We start from the raw sequence: 14,408 nt of genomic DNA on the forward strand, positions 1-14,408 counted from the left end.
CAGGGCTCCCAGCATCCTCTGCTTGATGCTACATACAAGGTTCTATCCTTGTGGTTTTTTCCTTTTCTTAGGGCTCTGTAGACTTAGGAGTGGTGTGAGTTAGGAAGAAATAGAATGCCCTTAGAATATAATACAAGCATTCACAACTGCTTAACAGCACTCAAGACATCTCCTTGAGATCTCTAGGAGTGTCATGAAGCTCTCTCCTCAAAATTTATCAAAGCAAACTAAATGTGATTCACTTTAACTTGAAAAAATAAACATATATACCACCACCCTTGGAGCAGTGATTGAGGGATATGTTTCAGGATGTAGCAAACATGATTGTGTGCACATCATGACTTCAGAAAAGCTTCAAATTACTGGGATTGATGGTTTAGTAGAAATAGGTGAATGTCAGTAGCAAACTTTCTCCCGTCTCCATTTTGGGTTTTCATCCCCACCCCCCTCAAAAATATGTAGTACATTGAATTTCTTAGGTTTTCCTTTCCTTCTACTCCTGATTTAAAGGTAAGTTCACTCTGATTCTGAATTAGATAAGCTAATGTTGTATTATAGAGGTACCTTGAAGGCATTGATGACTAGCTGGAGTTTTACAGTTGACTTCTGTTGGTTTTTCTGGCTAAGAGAAGCTGGTTGTTTTGTTTGTTTTCCATTGCATCTCTGTAAAATCTAACCTGATTATAATCCCTTCAAAGCCCAAATCCTTCCCCAACCATGAGGAGCTCCCTTAACCCCATACCAAACTCCCCTGGATTTACTTGGTATGTATTTTGAATATGCTTATATTGTACACTTTGTCACTTGATAGAATAAATTCAAGCTCATTAAGGGCAGAGAATTTCATTTTTGTCTTTGTATGCCCAAAACCTGGTACAACCAGGCTCCTTGATTAATTAGTCCCTAATTACTATTGGCACCGAAAACAAAATTCTAAGCTAAGATACAAGCCTAGCCAACTCATACCTTAAACGTATTTCCTCTTCTTGAAATTTCTGTTGTTTCAGATGGCAAGAAAAGCAGTTTTAAGGGTAGGAACATGACCTGGTTTGAAGGGTGGATATTTCTATTTGACCATTAAATTGCTATCATTACTTTTTTAATGAGTGCTTTTTTATGCATGTTTGTTGTGAAATAGGAAAACAAGCATTATTTGTCCAAAAGATTCTGTTTGTTCTGGACTTGACTTAAGGTGAATATTAGTCAGTCTGGCACACATTGGCATGCCAGATTGCTATATTAACCCAATCAATGGCCTTTTAGAAGCACTATGGCAAAATAGGTAGAAAAACTTCAGACGGGAACTTCCTGGCTAAAAAAACAGACCCACATTTTTAGCCAAGATCTTTGGTAATCAAGGACATTTGTTATTGATATGTTCTACAAACTATGTATCTGTTGTCAGTAATTTTTTTTATCATTTGTTGATCAAATTTAAGTATCTACTCTACAGAGTTGTACAGAGAACCTTAAATGTGACATTTCTAATTCATTGTATTGAAACACTATTGATAAAAGTAGGAACAGAAAAGGAACATGGGATATAACCATGATGGAAAAGAAAGGATCACCATTAGGGACTTGGGTGACATTGACATTAGAAAGCAAAGGGGGTTGGAGAAATCTCTCCTATAATGAGAAAAAACAAAATGGACTTTTGCTAAATAGTGTTTTACATTTTTTTTCTTGACATTTGCAACCTTGAGTTTTTAAGGCTTTGTTGAAATTCTAATCTTGTTAAAAACAAAAAGGATTTTAAATTTGAACCAAGCTTCTTTATACTTCCCAGGTTTGAATTCATCTCTTTGTATGTTGATTGTCTTTTCTAGAACTCAGACTAATGTTGTTTTCCTACTAAATGAATCATAGTCCCAAAAAATCTTTTCCCTTCTCTTGCTCTCTTCTTTTACCTGAAGACCAAACTTTACTTATAGGAGGGTATGACTCTCAGCTGACCTCAATTCTTTCTAGTGATCTCATTGATTCTCCTTTGAGGCTTCTAAAAGTCTTTGGCTCCAGTATAATTTAAAATAAGTGAAAGGAGGCATCATGATGGAAAAAACTACGAACTGACAAGATACACTTTGAAATTGAAATTACAGAGCTTTGTCCATGTTTCCAAGTGAGTTTTACCATCTTTGAAATTTAATAGGGAAAAATCTCTGCCTTGGACAGCACATCTCTGTGGACACTGATGCATGCTGAGCAGAAATGCCACCAAAGACCATGTGATGGGGGGAAGTGGGCACCACTCTGACCATGTGAAAAGTACTCCATTGGGGGCACCACGTGAGGAGCTTTGAAGTCAGCCTGGGAACTCACACGGTATTGGTGGGTGATTAGTAATAGAGATCCTTCAAGCTGTCGATTAGGTTGGAAACAGCCTGCCTCTTGAAAGCCTCTGTGCCCACAGTATGCACAGCAGGCTTGGGCTCCTTTCATGTGGCTGTAACGTCAATGCAGATGGAGCTGAGAACTTGCAGCTCCTGCCTTTCTCACTCATGAAGAAAGGAGCACAGGAGCCTAGTCTCCTCCTCCTCCTCCCTGGGTCAGAGCCTGGGTCGTGGGGCTGGCTGGGTGGGGTCCCCAAGATAAAAAGCTTCCTAAGATAAGTGACTGTTCATTCCTGTGCACAGATGGATCCCAAGATCAGGAGCCTAAAGAAGCCCACGGGGCCCTGGCCAGACAGGAGAGCCCCCAAAGGCAGACCCACAGTGAACAAGTCTCTAAGCCTGAACACAACCAGCACTGCCCTGTTAATAGGGCATCCTCCTGGGGGTCTGGGATCTGCTTCACACTTTGCATTCATTTTGTTTTTAACCTATGCTATTGTTTTTAGTCTTTTTGTGGTCAGAGAAGAGACATGTCATTGAATCTGTGGGCAACATTCATCATAGAATCACAGGGGATGAGGTATAGTCAAGGTTCAAGAGCTGCAAACTTGTGCATGCCTTTAGCAGCATTTCCTGACCCCTAGGGTCTACCATCCACGTAGCCTGAGGTTTGGTTGGGGGAAGTTCTTATGTGAAAGGCTTCAGTTCTGTGGTTTTTATTTATGGCTTCTGTTCCCTCTGCATCCCCCCACCCCACCCCTATCCTGGGATGCTCACAAGGTGGGGCCTAGCTCTTCTTGGGCTATTTCAGCTCCCATGTGTATCTCCTGTGTTCTAATCCTCTGCAAGTTTCCTCTCCAGAGTGCTAAGGCTGCCCCGAATTCCATGGAGTAGCTGATGAAGGAACCTCTGCTTTCCAAGCTTTCCCTTCACTTCTCAGCAGCAGCAGCAGCATTATTCTGTGCAGATAGGACTTAACTATTGGAAGGCTTGATTATGAGACAGAGATTTTAGCACTTCTTTTATTTGTAGGAATGTTCCATCCCTCTGAAGCATTGTAAGCAGATCTGAGTGTCCTTCTTGTCCTGTCTTTTCTTTGTCATCCCCTTCATTTTCTTCCCAATTCCAAAGTGGTAGATGAGTAGAAAATCTAATTATTCTACCCTTTAAGCTCAGCTTTGAAAGTTGGGTTCCACACTAACTGAAATTTCTTATCCAAGTAACTAGAAGGATAGGAGCTGGGTATAGTCAGAAGTGACAGTGTTTGGGGAACAAAGGCAGTTTCATGATTGTGGATGTAGTTTGCAAATATGGTTATTCTTTGACCCTTGTTCTCCACATCCCCTCTTCAACCAAAAGGTAAGGCAAAATGGCTAAGCATGTATGTAGGTAGACTTTTAGCCCTAACCATACACTGCCTCCTACCAGAATTATTTTTGTCTTGTATCTTGTCTCCATCTAGGCTATAAATCCTTAGTGAGGGTAGTTTATTGTTTCTTAATTCCTCTAGGCAGCTAAGTGGTGCCCTGGGATCAGGAAGAATTGACTTCAAATTTGGCCTTAGATACTTATTAGCTGGGATGACCCTGGGCAAGTCACATAACTTCTATCTGCCTCAGTTTCCCCATCTGTAAAATGGCAATAACAGCACTTCATAGGATTGTTGTAAGAATCAAACGAGATCATTTCTAAAGTACTTGGCATAGTGTCTGGCACATAGTAGGCATTTAAATGTTTGTTCCTTCCTTCCTTCTCCTTACCCCCCACAGCACAGCTCCAAGTATGCAGTTGTTGTACAGTAATTATTTGCTGTTAATGAAGGGTTCATAACATCCCTTGTATCCACCCCCTTCTCTCCTCTGACACTACTTTTGCCCTTGTTTGAGCCTCATCTGTGTTCTCAGAAGATGACACTCCACCTGACTCCAAGTCATTGGTTGTCCCCCATGCCTGAAATTCTCTCCCTCTTCCTCTTGTCTCCTAGTGTTTCTGAAGACCTTCAGGCCTCAGCCAAAATCTTTCCTGTTGCAAGAAACTTTTCCTTGTCCCCTGTCATGCTAGTGTCTTTCCTCTGAGATTATTTCTAGTTTATTCTGTCTGTATCTTGTTTTTACATAGTTGTTTGGATGTTGTCTTCCTTATTAGATTGTGAACTCCTTGAGAGCAGAGGCTGTTTTTTGCCTTTCTTATATTCTGACACATAGTAGATGCTGCTTTAATAAATCCTTCTTGATTTGAAGAATTGTAGGTAAGGTTGGAGTGACTTCCAGGCATGAAGGAAAGCCATAAAGTACTGTGTGTGAGGAGGAGCAAGAATGTAGGGAGGGGGTGATGTGTAAGAAGGCTGGAGTCAGGTTGAGAAGAGCATTAAATGTCAGAGGAATTCTAAACATCTTCCTTTTATTCATTTAATATTTTATGGATCTAAATATACATTTGACCTATTCATCCTTCTCTCTCACTACAAGACAATCCCACCTCCCTTTCCAACTACGTGTGTCTTTGATGATACATTTTTATGCCACTTCTTACTCACAAGTCATCTTTAATAATATTTTGTACTTTTTAGTACCCATTACCCTTTGGGGTATCTGCAATTTTATTGTTCTAAGACTGATTTTTCCCTAACTTGGAGCCATATGGCATCATCAAAAGAACTCTGGTATTAAACAGTTGGGCACATTTTCACAGGACTGTGTGATTTTCTGGGTGTCTGCTAACCTCTTATGCAGTCCTGTCCTTTTGCAGTGCCTCTCTGAGACATTTGTGCTGATTGACTGCTCACCCAACTTTATGTCATATTCTATGCATTAGGTATTCTTAATCAACTTGGTGTTTCCAGTGTTGATTCCTAGAACTATCTCATGAATAATTGTGGATTTCATTGAGGAGATACTGTAATGCTCTGGTGTCATGTATTGTAAAGTATCAGTGATCAAAGTTGCCAAATGTTGCAAGAAAGACTCACAAAAAAGAGGAAAGGAAGGATTGTCCACTCCTCTGCTTCCTGTCTTTCGGTAGCAGTGACTAGCTAATGAGAAAATAATGAGCTAATGAGAAAATTCCCAGTGAACCTCCCTATTGTCCATAGTATGCCCTTCCATTTCCATGGCTGCTTTAGAGACTTTAGAAACCCCAGAAATAAGAAGGACCATAGCTGAAAGTCAAGGGTCCAAAGAATAGTATGAAAATTCATTTATGGTTTTCAGACTTCCTTCATCCTTAAACTTATCTCCTATCACTTCTCAATGCATTCCTTTCTGGGACAAAACATCTGCACACAATCCCATGTATATGACATCTCATCTCCACCTCTGTGCCTCTTTTTGTTCATGCATCTCCCCCAGCTAAAAAACCCTCCCCCCTCCTTTTCTGCCAACCACTTTTCCTTCCATCCTTCCAAACTATCCTGTAAACTCTTGTCTTCCAGGAAACATTTCCTAATTCTTCCCACCTGGCTGGGATTTTGCTTTTCACCACATCCCTTCAGCATTTGCTTCGAAAAGTCCCACTTTTCCAACAGATGTTTCAGTGACTTCAGCTTTGGGAATTAGACCCAGAAATCATGAAAGGGTTTACTGGAGACATAAAGCAAGATCTCAACCTCTGCAAGTCTTCAAACCGAGCCCCCAAATCATCACACTGTCCTTGTGATTTACCTCTGTCTTCCTTGAGTTTGTGATCTCTCTGATTCCTAGGAATGAGCTTGTTCTGTCCTAGAAAGAAGGGAATGATTGGATTCCCCTGTCTCCTTATATAAACTTTTGTTTCTTCTTAAAGCTACAGACTTACTAATTAAGGTCAGAAGTTGTCCTGGCTTTTCCAATTTGAGAGGTTGCAGATGTTGAATAATAATAGATCTTCTTTATATCACCAGATATTATTAGATAGTTTTTAAATCATCCATAATTCATCTAGAGGTTGCAGCAATTCACCAAGCCTATTTAAGACATAACTAACTGAAAAACACTTCACACTACAGTTGGAAAAAATGTGGCCAAAGATCCCAAGAAATATTCCATTATATAGCAAAACTAACTCTAGTCAGTAACTTGACATGTATACATTGTTTAGGTCCAATTCTAATGAGATGAGTTTGGGACTAGAGTGCTGTTGGACCTTCTAATCCAGTTCTTTCACTGTGCAGATTAGGAAACTGTGACCTAGACAGTGTAAGGGGAAGAAAGGTTAATTTATAAAAAGGTTAGATTGGATTATATTTTTAAATAGGGTCGCCAGGAATTTAATTTATTCCAAAGAGATTTATTTACAATTTATTTATAAAATATAGAAAGAATGAAGTAGGAAATCAAAGAGAGGATAGGGTAAGATATCTAGCCTAAGCACTAAGTAATTTACTCCTGGCCTCTGGCTCAACCTGGGCAGGGAGAGTTGACTCTTAGCCGGAGAGGCCTCTGCAAAGCCGAGGACCTGGGTCTCTCTTAAGAGGTAGGTCTCTCCTGAGGCTTGTCTCTACAGAAAATCCAGGAAAGGAGTCAGCCTTTTCACTCACCACGTGTCAGTCAAAAGGAAGAGATTTAAGAACAGCCTCACTAGGAACAGGGTCTCAGCTCCAGTCAGTAGATTCTTCTCCAGCCTCCAACTCAAAACTCAGAACTCCAGAAGAAGACAAAGTCCAAGTTGAACTCCACTCAGGAAGTTGTAACTCCATTTTAAAGACACTTTCTTTTGCATCCCTTCCTGTGCCTTCCTCCACTTTGTACATGGACAAATCATAGTCTAAAGCCTTGCTTAGGACTACCCAGGAGGCAGTAAGTCGATTCTGATTTGTCACTCACTATTGCACACGTGGGTCACAGATCTTCCCACAAATGATCAAGTGGGATGTTTATACTTTTGGTGATTAGATCAAAAAATGGGCAGATCTCCCCACTCAGCTTTAAGTAGGGTGTTTACATTTTTGGTGATTAAATCTAAAAATGGGCAGGGGAGTTAATTTAATTTTCACAATCAGGGGATAGTTAAATTTAATCTTCACAACAGGTACTCTGACCTCTCCACCATGCCCCAGAGTGCTTATTATTGGGAGCACCTCACTATCCTGCAAGATCCCATCTATCCTAATCCTCTACCTCCTCACTACTCTCTGTCTCTCTGGTTGAAGGGTGGAGCCATGAACTCCAACACTTGCATTTAAGGAAGGAACTCAGGTCAGAATATCTCATTTTACACCTAGCCCAACTCCTCTGGGATTGTCTCTGACCTCTCCAACATATGGGTCCCTTTGGCCTACCCTCCAACTTTCCATGCTTTTAAGCTTCCTTCTGGGGATTGTCTTCCCCCACTAGCTGATGCCCCTTGAGATCAAGTACTGCCTTTGTTTCCTGTTTGTATCCCTAGTGCTTTGTACAGTGGCTGGCACATAGTAGGCAGTTAATAAATATTTATCTACTATTGACTAAGTGACTTGCTCCAAGGTCTAGAGTTGTAGAGCTGGGATTTGAACTCTAGATCTGTACCTCCACATTGAACTCTCTTTCTGAACTATACTACTTTCTCAGCAGTAGTTTTTCAACTTTTTTTTTAAACCCTTACCATCTGTCTTAGAATCAAAACAAGTATTGGTTCCAACACGGAAGGGCAGTAAGAGCTAGGCAATTGGAATTAAGTAACATGTCCAGAATCGCATAGCTAAGAAGTAGCAGTGAACTTTTGATTACATGGGATGAATGTGCTCCATCCTGATCCGTACATATCCTCTCTATACATGCTTCTGCCTACCTGCCACCGGGCTCTCTATCCACTGAGCCACTACCTTCCCTAATGCCATATGCTTTTGACAAATATCCCATTTGATATTCATGACTACTTAGAGGAGTTATCAGTGCTTTTATTATCCTTGCTTTACTGTTGAGGAAGCCAAAACAAAAGAGTGTTAAGTGATTTGCTCAGGATCACATGGGAAGGAAATGTCTGAGGTCAGATTTGAACCCAAGTCCTTTCCACTCCAGACCTAACATATCTAAGTCACCTAACTCACCCAAATCTTCTGATTGGGAGTTGTGATGAGCCTCATTTAGTCTTTCTCTCCTTTTGCTTTTTCTCATTTCTTTCTTTGTACTTGTATTTCTCACAGTGTTTTTATTGTCATTGTCACGTGCAGTGTTCCTAAGAGTTAAAAACTAAAGCTCTCCAAATGCTGCTTCTGAAAGGCCAGGCCCCATTTTCTGCAGGTAGTAGTGAGCTTTTGATTACATGGGATGAGTGTGCTCTGTCCTGATCAGCACATGTCCTCATCTGTACATGCCTTTCTCTCAAATCTCTTTCATTCTTTTTGACCCACCTCAAGGGCCTGTGAGGGAGGAAGGAAGCATTTCTCCTGCACTCTGGTCTTGTCTGTTCTAGCCCCTGGCCCTCTAGAATCAGGTTCTACTAATCAAGGGGCAGCTGCATGAGAAGGGCCACGAGACTGCTGCCCTTGCCTCTGAGGAAGGGAAGTGGCCATATGGCTCCTACTTCACATGGCTCGTATGCCACAGTGTGGCCACTGGTTCCTCCTCATTCCCAGCACAAAACACAAACTGCTGTTTTTGTCTGTCTTCTTAGGATTTCACAGGGCCCCAAAATTGCCTGACTGGTCCCAATTCTCACCAGCAGGCCTATCAGAGACTTCCTCGTTCCCACAGACTATGTACTTGACTGCCAAGATTTCAGTATCTTCAGAAATCCAGTGGAGCATGAAGGTCACAGTCAGGGAAGACTGAGAGCCTGGGATTTTTCCCCTCTCACCAGCTCAGGGCTGATGGCTGTCTTTCCTTGCTAGTGACTGTTTTCATAGGGTTAGCATGAAGTTTCTCTTTTGCCCAGACTAGGGAATGCCAGGCATGGAGATGTTGTAGCTTGGCTAGGCCTTGTTTGGAAGACTGTTCTTTGCTATGCTCCCTGCAGCACTGGGGTCTCTCCCAGAGATGTTTGTCATTTAGCCAGGTTGACAAGCATGCAGTGCATTCCAGCCTTCCTTTATACATCTGTGTTTTCTCTGCTTTCACTTATAGCTTAAAGGTATATTTTAAACTTTTCAGAAAGAACATGTGTTATTTGTTATGTTATTTCTTAAAGTGTGAGACTGTTGACACGGTGTTAGCTACCAAAGTTCAACTGTTTTTGGCTTACAGTGAAGATTCTGCTATTTTGCTTCAAAACCTGCAGCTCTTTAAGCTTCTGAAGTCTGTAATGCACAAGCAACCTGAGGGTGGTATTTTGTAGCCACAATTTCTGATCAGTTCAAATCCTTTTGCTTTAATCCCTGAAAACCTTTCACCATTCCTTGACTGAGAGTAGAACAGTTCCCACAGGAATGCCTTTTCCATTACACCCAACATACTGTGACATAACTAGCATGGGGGAAACAGGGCTTTCTCCCAGGGCACTGACACCTGGAGGAGGGCAGACTTCCTTCCCAAAGTGACTGCTATCTCCAGGCTTTGTTCCCTGGGTCTCCAGCATGAATCATGATTTTCCATCCTTCCGTCCACCAAGGATGAGGTTTTTGTTCTCTGGAGAGCTGACCCCTTCTAGCACTAGGGAACCCAAAGTTGACCTGGCTGCTCTCTGTTCTGCCGAATTTCCCTAGGAGTAGCTCAGACTAATTATGGCTCTGCCATTATATCCTGAATGCACTTTTGTATGTATATAAATGCATATAAACACACCCAAAATGTAATTCTCACACAATGACTTCATTAGTTTAGAAATAGAAATCTCTCCTGGCCATTATGCTTCTGATAGTTTCTGTGATCCACGAATGAATTGAAACTTCATACTTGAGTGAGGGCTGGAGCTTTATAACTAGAAAGAGAAAGTCAGTAAACAAATGAAACAAGTGATGATTTGTTAGAGAAATGAAACGAGAATAGGAAGTAAATTTTGATGAGCTCTGAGAAGGCTCAAGCAATGTCTTATTGGAAGGGAGAGCAGAATAATACATAGACTAGTGTGATGGTAGACCTCACTGGCAAGAAGTCTCACAACCAGTCAGTCAAAAAGCATTTATTAAGTACCTACTATGTGCCAGGCATGGGAGAAACCCTTACTCTCCAGAAAACTCACACGTAAACAGCTCTGCACAAAGACAACATGCAAACAACTCTGCAAAACAAGATAAACTGAGTAATGTCAAAGAGAAAGCCCTACCATTAAGAGAGACTAGAGGAAAGTTGCTTGCAGTAGATGAGACCTATGCTGAGACTCAAAGGAAGCCAAGGGAGCTAGGAGGCAGAGATGAGGAAGGAAGGAATTCCAGGCATGGACAACATGGTGTTCAAGAAGCAGCAAGGGGATTCTTTGTCACAGGATTACAGAGTGCATGGAAGGAAGTCAGGTATAAAAAGACTAGAAACTTAGGAAGGAGCCAAATTATGAAGGGTTTTCAACATCAAACAGAGAAATTGGGTAATAGTGGGGTTTTAGAGAGATCAGTTTGACAACTGAGTGAGGGATGGACTGAAGTGGAGAGGCTTAAGGCAGGGAGAACAATTTGGAAGCTACTGTAATAGTTCAGCATGAAGCAGTGATGGCTTGAATGTGGATGATGGCAGTGCCAGAGAAGAGAAGGGGGTTGTTATGAGAGAGAAGAGAAGTTGTTATGAAGGTATAAGCAATTGGGGAAGGGCAGCTGGGGGTGTGAAAAATTGAAGATGATCCCTAAGTTTTGAGCCTGAGTGAGAGGGAGAATGTTGGTGTTCTCCACCATAGTAGGAAACGAAAGAGTGAGAAGAAAACTTGAAGGCTGTCTTACCCATTCTTCTTGTTTTACAGATAAGGAGACTGAGGCCTAAAAAAATGAATTGACTTATCCCTGGGAATAGTAATTAGAAAAAACTTGAGCTGTGCTTTTCAAGATTAAAGGTTATTATATGGGTGGGTGTACATTGGAAGTTAATATTTTCAAGTACTCCTGTTTCTTACACTTCATTCTTCCTTGCCAACTTGTGCTTATCAGAGCACCAGTGGCCAAGAAGTATCTGGTGCCTGAGTATGCCCTACTAGGAGAGGCAGTGGAAAGGTCACCTTGCTCAGTACCTCTTATTCCTCTTCTAGAATTCCCACAGACATAAGACCAACTGGCAGTGCATTCATCTTTCTCTCCCTTCTCTCAGCCCCCCTCCCCCAACAACTTGAATGATCTTCAAGATTCAGAACACATGATTGCATTATGAACAATATTATCAGCTCCATATTCATAAAGCAGCACCTCTTTTCTTCTTCCTCTTCCTGCTTCTTAAGGTCCCTCCCAACCCTCACTGCACTGCCCATCAAATAAGTCACTTTTGCATTAACCAAACAGCCTTTTTACACACCTCTGGCTGCTGTGGTTGGCAGTATTTCTCTCTTATTTTTATTCTATTACAGGAATAAATCTTCCATACTTTAAAGATCTGTTATTTCATCAGTGGTGATGCTTTCCACAACAATTTGCCTCCCTGCTATGCCTTAATAATAAGCAGTCTTCATAAACCAGTGCCAAAGAGAGAAAAAACCCAGCCATCATCAGGTGGCTAAGCCTCTGCTAATGAGCCTGCTAGGGCCTAGAATGAACAAATCTACAGTATTTTATGATCCCAAACTTATTCTGTAGCTTTGCTGTCTTCTGGCATAACCTTCAAGGTTGCCCCAATTCTATGTTGAGACATCACAGGAGGATTTTAGTGGAGGACATGGCTAATAGTGAACAGTCAAATCCCTCTCTTTTCCCAGTTGTCTTCTCTGTAATGTTTTCTCTACCAAAATGGCTCATTAACCAGCAGATCAAGATAATTTATCTTAGAAAATCCATTCAGCATTTTCTTACTTTTGATGCATATCAAATTAGCCAGGTTATGCAAAATAAAACCAAGCCACCTCCCACAGTCTGTTTACTGGGTTTTGTTTCAGTGTTATTTATAAGTGACAGATTGGATAGGAAAGAAGCATCATAGGGAAGTGGAAGAAATCAGAATCAGAAGTCATGGAGAAAGTCAGTGTTGTACAGCAGAAAGAATATTGGACTTGAGATAAGAAGACCTGGATTCAAATTCTATCTCTAACACTAGCTCTGTGACCCTGAACAAGTCACCTAACTTCTCTGAGCCTCAAATTCATCATCTGTAAAATAGGGATGATAATGCTTAGAGATCTCCATGGGATTTAGATCTGGAAGAACCTTAGAAATGATATAATGTAGTTATAAGGAAACTGATACCATTAGTGTTTTAATAACTTGCTCAGGGTTGTTAACCAGATGGTGTCACAATTTAAATTTAAGTCTTCCAGCTCCAAATCCAGTTTGTAAGTGGTTCTTTTAACATGAGTTATTCTCATCACTATTATTGGACAGAGACTTTTTTAGCCATTGGGGGTGATGTGAGGCAGCTGTCCACAGTCCTGGTTCTGATGATCTGAGGAAGGATGTACAGGAAGTTCCAAACTGTTGGGTCCTTGCTGGAAGGCTTCAAGAGTATGAACAAGGACACTGTCCCTGGCTTTGTATGGAACCCTTTCTCTTCTCCCTCTATACTACTTCATTTGGCCATATCCTCAGCTTCCCTGAATTTAAACACCATCTCTGTGCTTATGATTCCCAAATCATCCTATCCTGCCCCCAGCTCTCTGCTCACCTCTAGTCTCTCATCTCTAAATGCCTGTGGATATCTCAAACTGGATGTCTAGCAGACATCCTAAATTCAACATGTCCAAAACTAAACAACTAACCTTTCCCACAACCTTCCTCACTTCTAAACTTCCCATTTTCTGTCAAGGGCACCACGATCCTCTCAGTCCCTCAGGCTTATAACCTAGTAGAAAAAACTGAGAATCAGTTCCAAGGCAGAAAAGCAGTAAGGGCTAGGCAGTGGAGGTTAAGTAACTTACCCAGGGTCATATAGTTAGAAAGTGTCTGAGGCCAAATTTAAATCCAGGCCTGACTCTAGCCACTGAGCCACTTAGCTGCCTCTTCCAAAAGCTTTTAATTCTAGTGCTTTTCCTATGCTAATTATTTCCTACTCATCCAATTTATTTGTACCTGCCTGTTGTCTCCCCCATTCAACCTTGACCTCCTTGAGAACAGGGACTGTCTTTTGTCCCTCTTTATATCCCCAGCCCTTAGCATGGACCCTGGAATATAGTAGGTACTTAATAAATGCTTATTTATGGCACTTAGAAACATTCCAGGTTTTCAATTTTTTTTCTGGTTCATTTAGACTGTTCTTCAGCTTGTTTTATCACCTTTTAATACTATTTAGGAGTGATTGCCTGACTCTAAATTATTATACTCATCTTAACTGCTTGTCTTAACCAATATTCTCTCTGACTTCTAACATTCAGTAGCCAATACAAGATCGACTCCATATTGTATCTACCACACTAAGCTTTGTACCCAAGAAATAATCTCTGATTTCCCATGATTGCTTGTATGATGTAGCCAAAAAACCAACAATCAGATGGAGAGTGTAGGCGTTTGAGCTAAAATGGAAATCTGAAAGGTCAGCTCATGTTATGTGAGGATCATAATGTTATTTTTAAGAGTTTCTTTAGTTCACATGAAACTTCATTTCTCATACTGCCCTGCACTAAGAATAAAATTATGACAACTTCTTCATACCCAAAATGTCCCTAGTCTCCATGGCACGCTGCCAGAATTACTTATGACTGGGATGATTTCACTGTCACAAGGGTACCCCATGGAATCCACTGTCTATTTCGGAAGTGTTCAGGTCAGCAAGGTCATCTTTATTGTTAGAAATAGACATTCCCAAGGCACTTGTATGTTAGCAGAGACTCCTTAGGATGTTGCTTATTAATTTCACTGTGACTCACCCAGGGACACAGGTTGCTCCATGACTGGCTTTGTGCCTCTTTGCTGGCAATTTTTTTTCTCTTGAGGGAGATAAACAATTCAATTCAATAAATACTTATTAAGTTCATGCTATATGTAAGGCATTGGAAAAGATGGGCATGATAGCCAATGGCAAAGGGATGATCTCAAATATAGCAAAACCTATTATGGATATATAGTACTACAATTCCCAGCTGGCACAGTGACCAGCATGTCATTGGGCTGGTCATCCTAACTTCTTC

The 14,408-nt window shown here is 41.1% G+C and overlaps 1 protein-coding gene and 1 pseudogene across 11 annotated transcripts in view; both read left to right on the forward strand.

Annotated features, from left to right (window-relative positions):
- Nucleotides 1–14,408, forward strand: part of EXD3 (exonuclease 3'-5' domain containing 3) — a 490,105-nt gene that overhangs the window by 325,190 nt on the left and 150,507 nt on the right. The gene's annotated exons all lie outside the window — the stretch shown is intronic.
- LOC130456473 (heterogeneous nuclear ribonucleoprotein D-like) overlaps nucleotides 1–14,408 on the forward strand; it is a 29,760-nt pseudogene continuing 15,352 nt past the window's right edge.

Source organism: Monodelphis domestica, chromosome 1 (assembly GCF_027887165.1).
Source record: "Monodelphis domestica isolate mMonDom1 chromosome 1, mMonDom1.pri, whole genome shotgun sequence".
NCBI classification, from domain to species: Eukaryota; Metazoa; Chordata; class Mammalia; order Didelphimorphia; family Didelphidae; genus Monodelphis; species Monodelphis domestica.